Source organism: Pleurodeles waltl, chromosome 3_1 (assembly GCF_031143425.1).
Source record: "Pleurodeles waltl isolate 20211129_DDA chromosome 3_1, aPleWal1.hap1.20221129, whole genome shotgun sequence".
NCBI lineage: Eukaryota > Metazoa > Chordata > Amphibia > Caudata > Salamandridae > Pleurodeles > Pleurodeles waltl.
The window spans coordinates 1348675452-1348691672 of record NC_090440.1 but is presented as its reverse complement, the minus strand read 5'-3'; the positions used below and the strand labels follow the sequence as shown (position 1 = coordinate 1348691672).

Genomic DNA, 16221 nt, shown 5'->3' with positions numbered 1-16221 from the left:
CCTCACCTCGCTGGGCTGCATTGCTGGGAACCGCGACTTTTGCAGCTACTCCGGCCCCTCTGCACTTCCGGCGGAAATCCTTCGTGCACAGCCAAGCCTGGGTCCACGGCACTCTAACCTGCATTGCACGACTTTCTAAGTTGGTCTCCGGCGACGTGGGACTCCTTTGTGTAACTTCGGGTGAGCACCGTTTCACGCATCCTCGTAGTGCCTGTTTCTGGCACTTCTCCGGGTGCTACCTGCTGCTGAGAGGGCTCTTTGTCTTGCTCGACGTCCCCTCTCTCTCCTGGTCCAAATTGCGACCTCCTGGTCCCTCCAGGGCCACAGCAGCGTCCAAAAACGCTAACCGCACGATTTGCAGCTAGCAAGGCTTGTTGGCGTTCTTTTGGCGGGAAAACACTTCTGCACGACTCTCCACGGCGAGAGAGATCCGTCCACCAAAGGGTAAGTCTCTAGCCCTTTTCGTTCCTGCAGAAACCGCAGCTTCTTCTGTCCAGTCGAAGCTTCTTTGCACCCGCAGCTGGCATTTCCTGGGCATATGCCCATCTCCGACTTGCTTGTGACTTTTGGACTTGGTCCCCTTGTTCCACAGGTACCCTAGATTGGAAATCCACAGTTGTTGCATTGTTGGTTTGTGTCTTTCCTGCATTATTCCTCTAACACGACTTCTTTGTCCTTAGGGGAACTTTAGTGCACTTTGCACTCACTTTTCAGGGTCTTGGGGAGGGCTAATTTTCTAACTCTCACTATTTTCTAATAGTCCCAGCGACCCTCTACAAGGTCACATAGGTTTGGGGTCCATTCGTGGTTCGCATTCCACTTTTGGAGTATATGGTTTGTGTTGCCCCTATCTCTATGTGTCCCCATTGCATTCTATTGTAACTATACATTGTTTGCACTGTTTTCTAAGACTATACTGCATATTTTTGCTATTGTGTATATATATCTTGTGTATATTTCCTATCCTCTCACTGAGGGTACACTCTAAGATACTTTGGCATATTGTCATAAAAATAAAGTACCTTTATTTTTAGTATAACTGTGTATTGTGTTTTCTTATGATATTGTGCAAGTGACACTTGTGGTACTGTAGTAGCTTCACACGTCTCCTAGTTCAGCCTAAGCTGCTCTGCTAAGCTACCATTATCTATCAGCCTAAGCTGCTAGACACCCTATACACTAATAAGGGATAACTGGGCCTGGTGCAAGGTGCAAGTACCCCTTGGTACTCACTACAAGCCAGTCCAGCCTCCTACATTGGTTGTGCAGTGGTGGGATAAGTGCTTTGAGACTACTTACCACTCTTGTCATTGTACTTTTCATAAGAGAAAAATATACAAAACAAGGTCAGTGTATATACACATAGCCAAAAAGTTTTGCATTTCCTCTTTTCACTCTTTTCTAAGTGCTGAAAAGTACTTCTAAACTTTCAAAAAGTTCTTAAAAGTTTAAAAAGTTTTTTTCTGTCTTTCTAAAAAGTTCTGAAAACTTTTTTCTCTTTTTCTATCACTTTAACTCTCTCTAAAAATGTCTGGCACAGGCCAAAATGTTGATCTGTCCAAACTTGCATATGATCACCTTAGCTGGAAAGGAGCAAGGAGTCTCTGCATAGAGAGAGGTTTGAGTGTAGGGAAGAATCCTTCTTTGGAATTATTGCTTAACATGCTTAGAGAACAAGATAAGGCCATAGGGGCCACATCTGTTGAAAAAGTAGCAAATGGTTCCCAATCTGATCCAGGGACTCCCCCAGGAAAAGATTCAGGAAAGAAACTTCCTAGCCTGCCCATTACTAGACAGTCTAGCATAGTTGGTAATGATGGAGAGCCTCACCATAGAAATAGTGTTGTCTCACATCATAGCAAAAGCATTTATTCTCACCATACTGGTAGTGATGTTTCTGTTAGCCAAGCTGTTAGGGTGGCTTCTGTAAGGGACAGGTCTCCTTCTGCTCATTCTTCTGTGTCTAAGAATGTCCCTCCCACCAACCCTGATGACAGAATGTTAGAGAGGGAACTCAATAAGTTGAGAGTGGAACAAACCAGACTGAAGCTTAAAAAGCAACAGCTGGATTTGGATAGACAGTCTTTTGAACTAGAGAAAGAAAGACAGAAGTTGGGTTTAGATACCCATGGTGGCAGCAGCAGTATTCCCCATAGTCATCCTGCAAAAGAGCATGATTCCAGGAATCTGCACAAGATAGTTCCCCCTTATAAGGAGGGGGATGACATTAACAAGTGGTTTGCTGCACTTGAGAGGGCCTGTGTTGTACAGGATGTCCCTCAAAGGCAGTGGGCTGCTATCCTATGGCTATCATTTAGTGGAAAAGGTAGGGATAGGCTCCTTACTGTGAACGAAAATGATGCTAATAATTTCCAAGTTCTTAAGAATGCACTCCTGGATGGTTATGGCTTAACCACTGAACAATACAGGATAAAGTTCAGAGAGACCAAAAAGGAGTCTTCACAAGACTGGGTTGATTTCATTGACCATTCAGTGAAGGCCTTGGAGGGGTGGTTACATGGCAGTAAAGTTACTGATTATGACAGCCTGTATAACTTGATCCTGAGAGAGCATATTCTTAATAATTGTGTGTCTGACTTGTTGCACCAGTACTTGGTGGACTCTGATCTGACCTCTCCCCAAGAATTGGGAAAGAAGGCAAACAAATGGGTCAGAACAAGAGTGAACAGAAAAGTTCATACAGGGGGTGACAAAGATGGCAACAAAAAGAAGGATGGTAAGTCTTCTGACAAGGGTGGGGACAAATCTAAAACTGAGTCTTCATCAGGCCCACAAAAACACTCTGGTGGGGGTGGTGGGCCCAAATCCTCTTTTAATCAGAACAAGGAAAAGAAACCATGGTGCTATTTATGTAAAATAAAAGGCCATTGGACAACAGATCCCAGTTGTCCAAAGAAAGGCACCAATGCTCCTACCACTACAACCCCTACTGCTACCCCTAGTGTCCCTACTAATAGCAGTGGTGGTGGGAGCAAACCTACTAATAGCCAATCCAAGGGAGTAGCTGGGCTCACTATTGGTAACTTAGTTGGGGTTGGCCTTGTTAGGGAGGCCACAGAGGCTGTGTTAGTCTCTGAGGGGGCTATTGATTTAGCCACCTTAGCTGCTTGTCCCCTTAATATGGATAAGTACAAGCAGCTACCCCTAATAAATGGTGTTGAGGTTCAGGCCTACAGGGACACTGGTGCCAGTGTGACTATGGTCATAGAGAAACTGGTCCACCCTGAACAACACCTACTTGGTCACCAGTACCAAGTAACCGATGCTCACAACAACACACTTAGCCACCCCATGGCTGTTGTTAATCTCAACTGGGGGGGGGGGGTTACTGGTCCAAAGAAAGTTGTGGTAGCTTCAGATTTACCTGTAGACTGTCTATTAGGGAACGATTTGGAGACATCAGCTTGGTCAGATGTGGAGTTGGAGGCCCATGCAGCAATGCTGGGCATTCCAGGGCATATTTTTGCTTTGACAAGGGCTCAGGCCAAAAAGCAAAAAGGACAGGGAAGCTTGGATCCTGGAACAATGGACCAAGTGCTCCCTAAAGCTAGGGCTAGTAGAAGCAAACCACTTCCTACTATCCCTTCCTCTACAGTGGATTCAACTTCTGAGGAAGAAGAATTCCCTCCCTGTGCAGAACCTACACCAGAGGAGCTTCAAGCAGACACTGCTGAGCTTTTGGGTGAAGGGGGGCCTGCCAGAGAGGAGCTGAGTGTGGCACAGCAAACCTGTCCCACATTAGAGGGTCTCAGACAGCAAGCTGTCAAACAGGCTAATGGGGATGTCAGTGACTCTCACAGAGTTTACTGGGAGGACAACCTCTTGTACACTGAGCATAGGGATCCTAAACCTGGAGCTGCCAGGAGATTAGTGATTCCTCAGGAGTACAGAAAGTTCCTCCTAACCCTGGCACATGACATTCCCCTAGCTGGGCATCTAGGACAAATGAAAACTTGGGACAGACTGGTTCCATTGTTTCATTGGCCAAGGATGTCTGAGGACACAAAGGAATTTTGTAAGTCCTGTGAAACCTGTCAAGCCAGTGGCAAGACAGGTGGCACACCAAAGGCACCCCTTATTCCACTGCCTGTGGTTGGGGTTCCCTTTGAAAGGGTAGGGGTTGACATAGTTGGCCCCCTTGACCCTCCTACTGCTTCAGGCAATAGGTTTATCTTGGTGGTAGTGGACCATGCCACAAGATATCCTGAAGCTATTCCTTTAAGGACCACTACAGCACCTGCAGTGGCAAAGGCCCTCCTGGGAATATTTTCCAGGGTGGGCTTCCCAAAGGAATTGGTATCAGACAGGGGAAGCAATTTCATGTCTGCATACTTAAAGGCCATGTGGAAGGAGTGTGGTGTAACTTACAAGTTCACTACACCCTATCATCCACAAACAAATGGACTGGTGGAGATATTTAATAAAACTCTCAAAGGCATGATTATGGGTCTCCCTGAAAAACTCCGCAGGAGATGGGATATCCTTCTACCATGCTTCCTTTTTGCCTACAGGGAGGTACCCCAGAAAGGAGTGGGCTTCAGCCCCTTTGAACTTCTTTTTGGACACCCTGTTAGGGGTCCACTCACACTTGTAAAGGAGGGTTGGGAACAACCTTTAAAAGCTCCTAAGCAGGATATTGTGGATTATGTACTTGGCCTCAGATCAAGGATGGCTGAGTACATGAAAAAGGCCAGTAAAAACCTTCAGGCCAGCCAAGAGCTCCAGAAGCAATGGCATGATCAGAAGGCTGTTTTGGTTCAGTACCAACCAGGGCAGAAAGTATGGGTCTTGGAGCCTGTGGCCCCAAGAGCACTCCAAGATAAATGGAGTGGGCCCCACACAATTGTTGAGAAAAAGGGTGAAGTCACCTATTTAGTTGACTTAGGCACTGCAAGCAGTCCCCTTAGGGTACTCCATGTAAACCGCCTGAAACCCTACTATGACAGGGCTGATCTCACCCTGCTCATGGCAACAGATGAGGGACAGGAAGAAGACAGTGATCCTCTACCTGATCTCTTCTCTTCCACAGAACAAGATGCTCTTGTGGAAGGTGTAGTTTTGGCTGATTGTCTTACTGCTGAGCAGAAAGACAATTGCATAAACCTCCTAGATCAATTCTCTGAACTCTTCTCTACTGTGCCAGGTACCACTTCTTGGTGTGAGCACACTATAGATACTGGAGACAGTTTACCTGTCAAAAGTAAGATCTATAGGCAGCCTGACCATGTCAGGGACTGCATAAAGCAAGAGGTCCAGAAAATGTTAGAACTAGGAGTGGTTGAGCACTCTGACAGTCCATGGGCTTCTCCTGTGGTACTGGTACCAAAACCCAATTCCAAAGATGGAAAGAAGGAAATGCGGTTTTGTGTAGATTATAGAGGTCTCAACTTGGTAACCAAAACTGATGCTCACCCTATACCCAGGGCAGATGAGCTCATAGATACACTGGCATCTGCCAAGTATCTAAGCACTTTTGATTTGACTGCAGGGTATTGGCAGATCAAATTGTCAGAAGATGCTAAACCTAAGACTGCATTTTCTACCATTGGAGGCCATTACCAGTTTACTGTAATGCCTTTTGGTTTGAAAAATGCACCTGCCACTTTTCAAAGGTTGGTGAACACAGTCCTGCAAGGGCTGGAAGCTTTCAGTGCAGCATATTTGGACGATATAGCTGTCTTTAGCTCCAGCTGGGATGATCACCTGGTCCACCTATGGAAAGTTTTGGAGGCCCTGCAAAAGGCAGGCCTCACTATCAAGGCTTCAAAGTGCCAGATAGGGCAGGGTAAGGTGGTTTATCTGGGACACCTTGTTGGTGGGGAACAGATTGCACCACTACAGGGGAAAATCCAAACAATTATTGATTGGATTCCCCCTACCACTCAGACTCAGGTGAGAGCCTTCCGAGGCCTCACTGGGTATTACAGGAGGTTCATTAAGAACTATGGCTCCATTGCAGCCCCTCTTAATGACCTCACTTCCAAAAAGATGCCTAAAAAGGTATTATGGACAGCAAACTGTCAGAAAGCTTTTGAGGAGCTGAAGCAGGCCATGTGCTCTGCACCTGTCCTGAAAAGCCCTTGTTACTCTAAAAAATTCTATGTCCAAACTGATGCATCTGAATTAGGAGTAGGGGCAGTCCTATCACAACTTAATTCTGAGGGCCAGGATCAACCTGTTGCTTTTATTAGTAGGAGGTTGACCCCTAGAGAAAAGCGTTGGTCTGCCATTGAGAGGGAGGCCTTTGCTGTGGTCTGGGCTCTGAAGAAGTTGAGGCCATACTTGTTTGGCACTCACTTCATTGTTCAGACAGACCACAAACCTCTACTTTGGCTAAAACAAATGAAAGGTGAAAATCCTAAATTGTTGAGGTGGTCCATATCCCTACAGGGAATGGACTATACAGTGGAACATAGACCTGGGAGTAGCCACTCCAATGCAGATGGACTCTCCAGATATTTCCACTTAGACAATGAAGACTCATCAGGTCATGGCTAGTCTTATTGTCCTTCGTTTGGGGGGGGGGGGGTTGTGTAGGAAAGTACCATCTTGCCTGGCATGTTACCCCCATTTTTCACTGTATATATGTTGTTTTAGTTGTATGTGTCACTGGGACCCTGTTCACCAGGGCCCCAGTGCTCATAAGTGTGCCTGAATGTGTTACCTGTGTAGTGACTAACTGTCTCACTGAGGCTCTGCTAATCAGAACCTCAGTGGTTATGCTCTCTCATTTCTTTCCAAATTGTCACTGACAGGCTAGTGACCATTTTACCAATTTACATTGGCTTACTGGAACACCCTTATAATTCCCTAGTATATGGTACTGAGGTACCCAGGGTATTGGGGTTCCAGGAGATCCCTATGGGCTGCAGCATTTCTTTTGCCACCCATAGGGAGCTCTGACAATTCTTACACAGGCCTGCCACTGCAGCCTGAGTGAAATAACGTCCACGTTATTTCACAGCCATTTTACACTGCACTTAAGTAACTTATAAGTCACCTATATGTCTAACCTTTACCTGGTAAAGGTTAGGGGCAAAGTTACTTAGTGTGAGGGCACCCTGGCACTAGCCAAGGTGCCCCCACATTGTTCAGAGCCAATTCCCTGAACTTTGTGAGTGCGGGGACACCATTACACGCGTGCACTACATATAGGTCAATACCTATATGTAGCTCCACAATGGTAACTCCGAATATGGCCATGTAACATGTCTAAGATCATGGAATTGCCCCCTCTATGCCATCCTGGCATTGTTGGCACAATTCGATGATCCCAGTGGTCTGTAGCACAGACCCTGGCACTGCCAAACTGCCTTTCCTGGGGTTTCACTGCAACTGCTGCTGCTGCCAACCCCTCAGACAGGTTTCTGCCCTCCTGGGGTCAAGCCAGGCTTGTCCCAGGATGGCAGAACAAAAGACTTCCTCTGAGAGAGGGTGTTACACCCTCTCCCTTTGGAAAATGGTGTGAAGGCAGGGGAGGGGTAGCCTCCCCCAGCCTCTGGAAATGCTTTCTTGGGCACAGATGTGCCCATCTCCGCATAAGCCAGTCTACACCAGTTCAGGGATCCCCCAGCCCTGCTCTGGCGCGAAACTGGACAAAGGAAAGGGGAGTGACCACTCCCCTGACCTGCACCTCCCCTGGGAGGTGTCCAGAGCTCCTCCAGTGTGCTCCAGACCTCTGCCATCTTGGAAACAGAGGTGCTGCTGGCACACTGGACTGCTCTGAGTGGCCAGTGCCACCAGGTGACGTCAGAGACTCCTTGTGATAGGCTCCTTCAGGTGTTGCTAGCCTATCCTCTCACCTAAGTAGCCAAACCCTCTTTTCTGGCTATTTAGGGTCTCTGTCTCTGGGGAAACTTTAGATAACGAATGCAAGAGCTCAGCCGAGTTCCTCTGCATCTCTCTCTTCACCTTCTGATAAGGAATCGACTGCTGACCGTGCTGGAAGCCTGCAAACCTGCAACAAAGTAGCTAAGACGACTACTGCAACTCTGTAACGCTGATCCTGCCGCCTTCTCGACTGTTTTCCTGTCTGTGCATGCTGTGGGGGTAGTCTGCCTCCTCTCTGCACCAGAAGCTCCGAAGAAATCTCCCGTGGGTCGACGGAATCTTCCCCCTGCAACCGCAGGCACCAAAAAGCTGCATTACCGGTCCCTTGGGTCTCCTCTCAGCACGACGAGCGAGGTCCCACGAATCCAACAACTCTGTCCAAGTGGCCCCCACAGTCCAGTGACTCTTCAGTCCAAGTTTGGTGGAGGTAAGTCCTTGCCTCACCTCGCTGGGCTGCATTGCTGGGAACCGCGACTTTTGCAGCTACTCCGGCCCCTGTGCACTTCCGGCAGAAATCCTTCGTGCACAGCCAAGCCTGGGTCCACGGCACTCTAAACTGCATTGCACGACTTTCTAAGTTGGTCTCCGGCGACGTGGGACTCCTTTGTGTAACTTCGGGTGAGCACTGTTTCACGCATCCTCGTAGTGCCTGTTTCTGGCACTTCTCCGGGTGCTACCTGCTGCTGAGAGGGCTCGACGTCCCCTCTCTCTCCTGGTCCAATTTGCGACCTCCTGGTCCCTCCAGGGCCACAGCAGCGTCCAAAACCGCTAACCGCACGATTTGAAGCTAGCAAGGCTTGTTGGCGTTCTTTCGGCGGGAAAACACTTCTGCACGACGAGAGGGATCCGTCCACCAAAGGGGAAGTCTCTAGCCCTTTTCGTTCCTGCAGAAACCGCAGCTTCTTCTGTCCAGTCGAAGCTTCTTTGCACCCGCAGCTGGCATTTCCTGGGCATATGCCCATCTCCGACTTGCTTGTGACTTTTGGACTTGGTCCCCTTGTTCCACAGGTACCCTAGATTGGAAATCCACAGTTGTTGCATTGTTGGTTTGTGTCTTTCCTGCATTATTCCTCTAACACGACTTCTTTGTCCTTAGGGGAACTTTATTGCACTTTGCACTCACTTTTCAGGGTCTTGGGGAGGGCTAATTTTCTAACTCTCACTATTTTCTAATAGTCCCAGCGACCCTCTACAAGGTCACATAGGTTTGGGGTCCATTCGTGGTTCGCATTCCACTTTTGGAGTATATGGTTTGTGTTGCCCCTATCCCTATGTGTCCCCATTGCATCCTATTGTAACTATACATTGTTTGCACTGTTTTCTAAGACTATACTGCATATTTTTACTATTGTGTATATATATCTTGTGTATATTTCCTATCCTCTCACTGAGGGTACAATCTAAGATACTTTGGCATATTGTCATAAAAATAAAGTACCTTTATTTTTAGTATAACTGTGTATTGTGTTTTCTTATGATATTGTGCAAGTGACACTTGTGGTACTGTAGTAGCTTCACACGTCTCCTAGTTCAGCCTAAGCTGCTCTGCTAAGCTACCATTATCTATCAGCCTAAGCTGTTAGACACCCTATACACTAATAAGGGATAACTAGGCCTGGTGCAAGGTGCAAGTACCCCTTGGTACTCACTACAAGCCAGTCCAGCCTCCTACTTTGCACTGGAGTAGAGTGGATTGTACTGAGATAGCTTGAATTGGGAGGTGGATTGTAGTCTGATGGAGTGGATTGGAGCAGGTGGATTAGATTTGGCAAGATTGGGGTGGATTGGAGTGGTGTGAGGTGGATTGGTTGGAGTGGGGTGGATTGGATTGGAGTGGGGTGGACTGGATTGAGGTAAAGTGGTTTGGATTAGAGTGGGGTGAATTTGAGTGGGGCATATTGTTTTGGATTGGATTGGAGCAGATTGGAGTGGGGCAGATTGTTTTGGATTGGAGTGGGCGGATTGTTTTGCATTGAGTGGGACGGATTGTTTTGCATTGGAGTAGGGCAGATTGTTTTGGATTGGTGTGGGGCAAATTGGTGTTGGGCAGATTGGTGTGAGGCAGATTGGAGTGGGACCAATTGGAATGAGCCGGATTGCTTTGGATTAGAGTGGGGTGGATTGTGGTGTACTGGATTGGTGGGGGGTGGATTGCGGAGGGAGTAGGTGGATCGGATTAGGGTGAGGTGGATTAGAGTGAGGTAGATTGGATTAGTGTGGGATGGACTGGATTGGAGTGGGGTGGATTGTGTTGGGGTGAATTGGGATGGAGTGGGTGGATTGGGCGAGATGAACTGGATTGGAGTGGGGCAGGTTGTTCTGGAATGGAGTGAGGCAGATTGTTTTGGATTGGAGTGTGGAAGATTGGAATTGGGCCGATTGTTTTGGACTGCAGTGGGGAACATTGGAGTGTGGCACATTGGAGTGGGGTATGTTGTTTTGGATTGTAGTCGGGAAGATTGAAGTGAGGCAGATTCTTTTGGATTAGAGTAGGGAAAATTGGAGTGGGATGGATTGGAGTTGGGGTGATTCTTTTGGATTGGAGTGGAGCAGACTGGAGTGGGCAGATTGTTCTGGTTTGGAGAGGGGTGGATTGGAGTGGGGTAGATTGATCTGGATTGGGGTGTGCGACTGGAGTTTGGAAGAATGAAGTGTGGCAGATTGTTTTGGACTGGAGTAGGGCAGAATTCAGTTGGATGGTCTGGAGTGGGGCAGATTGTTTTGGAGTGGAGTGGGACAGATTGGAGAGGGGTGTATTGGAGTGGGGCGGACTAGAGTGGGGCAGATTGTTTTGAATTGGAGTGGGGTGGATTGGAGTGGGGCCAATTGGATGGTGGATTAGAGTGGGGCAGATTGTTTTGGATTGGAGTAGAGTAGATTCTTTTGGATTGGAGCAGGACACGTTGTTTTGGACTGGAGTGGTGCAGATTGTTTTGGACTGGAGTGGTGCAGATTGTTTTGGATTGGTGTGCAGCAAATTGTAGTGGGCCAATTGGAGTGGGGCAGGTTGGAGTGGGGGCGGATTGGTTTGCACTGGAGTGGGGCAGATTGTTTTGGCTTGGAGTGAGTCAGCAAACTGGAGTGGGGCAGATTGTTTTGGATTGAAGTGAGGCAGACTGGTGTAGGGCAGATTGGTGTGAGGCAGAATGGAGAGGGCCAGAATGTTTTGTATTGGAGTAGGGTGGATTGTAATGAATTGGAGTGGAGTGGATGTGGGAGGGAGTGAAATGGACTGGATTGGGGTGAGGTGAGGTGAGGTGGACTGGACTAGAGTGAAGTATATTGGACTGGGTTGAATGGATTGCTGTGGTGTGGTTTGGATTTGAGTGCATTGGATTGTGGTGGACTGGAGTGGGGTGAATTGGGATGGAATAGTGGACTGGGGTGAGATGGACCGGATCGGAGTAGGGTGGATCGGAGTGGGACAGATTGGAGTGGGGCAAATTGTTTTGGATTGGTGTGGAGCAAACTGGCATTGGGTAGATTGGTGTGGGGCAGATTGGAGCGGGCAGATTGTTTTGGATTGGAGTGGGCGGATTGTTTTGCATTGAGTGGGACGGATTGTTTTGCATTGGAGTAGGGCAGATTGTTTTGGATTGGTGTGGGGCAGAATGCAGTGGGATGGACAGGAGTGGGGCAGATTGGTTTGGAGTGGGGCAGATTGGAGTAGGCAGATTGTTTTGGATTGGCGTGGGGTAGATTGGAGTGGGGTGGATTAGAGAGTGGCGGATTGGAGTAGGGCAGATTGTTTTCAACTGGAGTGGGGTAGATTGGAGTGGGGCAGATTGGAGGCAGGATTAGAGTGGGGCAGATTGGTTTAGGTTGGAGTAGGGTAGATTGTTTTGGATTGGAGTGAGGTAGATTGTTTTGGACTGGAATGGGACAGAATGTTTTGGATTAGTGTGGGGCAAACTGGAGTGGGCACATTGTTCTAGATTGGTGTGGGGCAAATTGGAGTGGGGCAGATTGTTTTGCATTGGAGTGGGGCAGATTGTTTTGGATTGTAGTAGGACGGGCAGATTGGTGTGGGGCAGATTGGAGAGGGGCAGAATGCTTTGGATTGGAGTGGGGTGGACTGGAGTGGGGTGGGGTGGATGGGGAGAAAGTGGATTGGATTGGGGTCAGGGGATGGGACTTGGGTGAAGTATATAGGCTGGGCTGATCAGATTGCTGTGGGGTGGCTTGGATTCGAGTGCAGTGGGTTGTACTGGGGTGGGGTGAATTGGGATGGAGTAGTGGATTGGGGTGCAATGGACCGGATTGGAATAGGGTAGATTGGAGTGGGACAGACTGGAGTGGGGCAAATTGTTTTGGATTGGAGTGAGGCAAATTGTTTTGGACTGGAGTAGGGCAGGTTGGAGTGGGGTAGATTGTTTTGAATTGGAGAAGATTGGAGTGGAGCAGATTGTTTTGGACTGGAGTGGGGCAGATGTTTTGGACTGGAGTGAGGAAGATTGGAGAGGGATGGATTGGAGAGAGGGCGATTGTTTTTGATTGGAGTGAGCAGATTGATTTGGAGTGGGGCAAATTGGAGCGGGGCACACCGGAGTTGGGCAGATTTGAGTGGGGTGGGTTGGTAGGATTGGATTGGGGTGAGTGGTTTGGATTGGCATGGGGTGGACTGGCTTGGTCTGTAGAGGACTGGATTGAGTTGGGCGTATTGGAGTGGGGTGGATTGGGGTGTACTATGTGTTAAATCATAACTTCAGAAATTACACATAAGAACAAGATAATACTCATATTTTGAGAACAGTGCCCACAAGCAAAAACATAAGAAAAACATGAGTGCAGCGTGAGGAAAGAATACTTGGCAAAATATAAGAAAGTTAACTATAAAAAATACATCTTTGCAATTTTGTTTGCCCTGCTGGGCACATTTTTGCCAGGCACACACCTTCTAATTGCATGGCACGAAAAAAAGAACAAAACAGTACTTCAATCATGTCAGGATCAGTGGACGGGCACTGATTAAAATGAATCAGTTAGGTGGGCTTCAAGCCCTTATTGTTAACAACAGAGTCTTGGAAGCGAGATGCGTGCGCTAGCATATGCTCTCACAGGCTCAACCCTAAAAACAGTTGGGGGGGTCTCTCTGCAGATGATCCTTATCTTAGAATTATCATTTAGAAATTGCTATAAACATGTAAAAGGGCTTGATTCATGGGCTATGGTCGAATAATAGAAAGGTATATGTGTAAATCTCAACATTAGCACATACCCAATGCTTTTCCCCATTAAAAGCTTTAGCTTTGCGCTGAAACCTGTACAGCCCTCAGAATCAGGAACAGGAGATGGAGAGACCCCACAAGACTGAGTTCATTGCATCATGCACTCATTTTTGGTAAGCGATCTGTGAACAATGTGCCACCTATGTTGTGAACCTAGATTAGGTTTTCACACAGGCATAAGTGCTTTTTATTCCATGTGCTAAGTTTAGCCAGACACGTTTTAGACAATGCATTATTTTTATTATCTTAAGGTATGCTGACATGCAGGCTACATCTTTTTTTGTATCATGCTTAATATAAACCTAGAACAAGGGGTACGTCATGTACTGTTCAAAGACAAAATGCTGAGGACTTCCTGTCATATGCCATAGTACGCATAACATGTTCTTCTGATAGCACCGGACTTACAAAAAGCACTGGCAAAGCAAATAAGTTCCACCTTTAATGTGTGATGTGTGCAGTTATTATAATTGAGTGTAGTGTAATAGAATGTGTGTGCGTTTTTTCAAACTTGAGTGTGTGTTAGTTTTATAGCTCATTGTACAAGGTGCATTTTTAACTGTGACTTTAGGTAGCTGTCTCTTTATGTGGGATGTGAGTACCATTTAAAGGGTCCAGGTGTTCCCCAGTGAGTGGACAGGGCTTACTATGCAATCCCTGCACAAAGGGTCTGCAGGCATCGGTGTGAAGGTCGCTGTGGGAAAACCCACAATAGACTTTGCTGTTGGAGAGGCTAGGGACCAAGTTGGCACCATTGGCCCACCTCAACACAGGCTGGGAGGCTCAGGTGCAGTGGTGCTGTGTGGCAGCGGTTTTGGCTGTCCCAAATCCTCTTCAGCAGTTCTTGTGTGCCTGCAAGGATGCAGGTGAACAGCTCCACTACTCCACAGGAGCTCCTTGTGCTGGGGTGAAGGCTGGCGGTCTTCACTGACATTTGGAAGCTTCAGCAGCTGAGGGACAAGGTATCTTTCTCGCAATAGTCGAAGTCTACATGCAGGCTGGCAGGGTTGGCATCGAGTCCGTCATGGATCTTCAGGTCTTGCCTTTTGCGTCTCTAGTGTGCCCTTCTTCTTCAGGTCAGCAGGGATCTGCTTCTCTGGTGCCAGGAGCATCCCTAAATACTAACTTCTGGGGAGCTAAGGGTGTGTCAGGTAGTAGCCAATGGGCTACTGATCCTTGGGTCACTACACCCCCATAAGACTACTTCCTGTGGGAGGTGGGCATAGCCCTGTCCCAGAATTCCTATGTATGGCATCACACAGATGGCTACTTCTGAATAGCCGTGTCCACCTCACAGTGGCCCACCTTAGGAAGGTACTAGCTTAGGGGTGGCACTCCTGCCTGACTAGCTAATTTTCCCACCAGTCTAGGTGTCAAATTGGGTCTCACCCTAGGGGTCCAGAACAGTATTTCGGGTGACAGGCTGGCAGAAATTGGTCAGTGAGCACACAAGAGGCTGGTGTGGTTTCAGGGGGCAGCTCTAAAGTGCTCTCTGGGTGCATGTATTGGTAAATCCAACAATGGCATCAGTGTGGGTTCACAGATACTAAACATCCCTATCTTCAGTGAAGCAATCATGTAGCTGGGGAACTCGTATTGACAGGTGTCCAGCATATGCATTTAAAATGTCTGCCCAGGTCACTGACTATGTCTGAGAATTGACAAAGACATAGCAGGGGCATATCTGCTCTTACAGATATGCTCTCACATGTAATATAATACACCCTGCCTTAGGGCTGTAAGGCCTGTTGTAAGGGTGACTTACACATATTGCATGTAGTGTTAGGGGACATGGCACACAAACTGTGTGCCATGTCATGTTTTCACTTTTGTCTGCACCAAGAAATGCAGCCTGCAATGGTAGCATGTTGTGTGCTTGGTGAGGGGTCCCATAGGGTGGCACAGTTCATTTTGTGCTGCAGCCCTTAGGGACTCTCTTTAGTACTTCAAGCCCTAAGTACCAGGAGTACCATTTTCTAGGGACTTACAGAGGGTGCTAAAGGATTTGCCAATTGGACAGTTTTGGGAAAGGAACACTATAATCTGATCCAACATATATTGATGCATTTAATAAATTACAGCAGCATGATTTTTAAAGATGGTTCATTTTGCATGAAATATAATTACATTGTCTCAAGTATTTACAGTGAAGTTACAGAGTGTGATGGAAGAGTGGGTGAGGGCAAGCAACAACACGGAAAGGGATGAGAGGGTGGGTGGGGGCAAACAACAATACAGAGTGTGATGTGAGGGCCTGGCCAAGCAACAATATGGAGCACGAAGGGGCAGGAGGGTGGGACAAACAACAACGCTGAGTGGAGGAGATCGAAGCAGACAAGAGGGTGGGTGGGGGCAAGCAAGAACATTGAGCAGAGCGGGGTTAGATGGTGGGGGCAAGCAACAACACAGAGTAGGATGGGAGGGTGGATGGGGGCAAAACAAAACACTGGGCAGGACAGGAGGTAGGGTGGGGCAAGCAACAACATGGAGCGAGAGGGCATACAGAGCAGCAAGGAGGGTGGGGGAAAACAACAAGATGCTGTGAGATGAGGGTGAGAAGGCAAACAACAACATGGAGCGGAGAGGGAGCAGTGCTTAATTTGAGCACTGGAGCATGTCAACGGTGGCGGTTATGACAGTCTGCCACATGGTGGCACTGTCTGTCTATTTTAGAGATGACCACAACAAGTTGGAAATTGCTAATACCGGCAACTCAAGTCATTCTCATAGTTTTAGGGACGTGGAATAGTTTGAATTGTTTCACTTGTAAGAGTGTGATGGTTAGAAGTTGTTTTGGTACAGTCACTGGCAATGCTGGCGGGGGCAATGGGGGATGCAAGCTGCAGTAGGCTCCTAAAAAGGGCCCTGACACTTATTTTTTTTTCTCCAAATTAAGCACTGAACAGGAGGGTGGGTCAGGGCAAATAACGAAAGAAAGAAGCATAGAGGTGAGAGAGGTACGTGCACAATTGGAGGGAATAAAAGCATATGGGTGAGGGAGAGCAAAAAGGAGGGGTGGGGACATGAGGTAGACATGACACAATCACATGCACTCACAGGGAATGTTTTAACAACAAAAAAAGTAGCTCCCACAAGGCAAGGCACGGCAAGCAGTGGAAGGACACAAGTAGTTGGACCATGC

General features: G+C 47.7%; 1 protein-coding gene across 6 annotated transcripts in view; it reads right to left on the bottom strand.

Moving 5' to 3' along the window:
• The window catches only part of ABCG4 (ATP binding cassette subfamily G member 4), a 156135-nt gene that overhangs the window by 21588 nt on the left and 118326 nt on the right, over positions 1 to 16221 (bottom strand). The gene's annotated exons all lie outside the window — the stretch shown is intronic.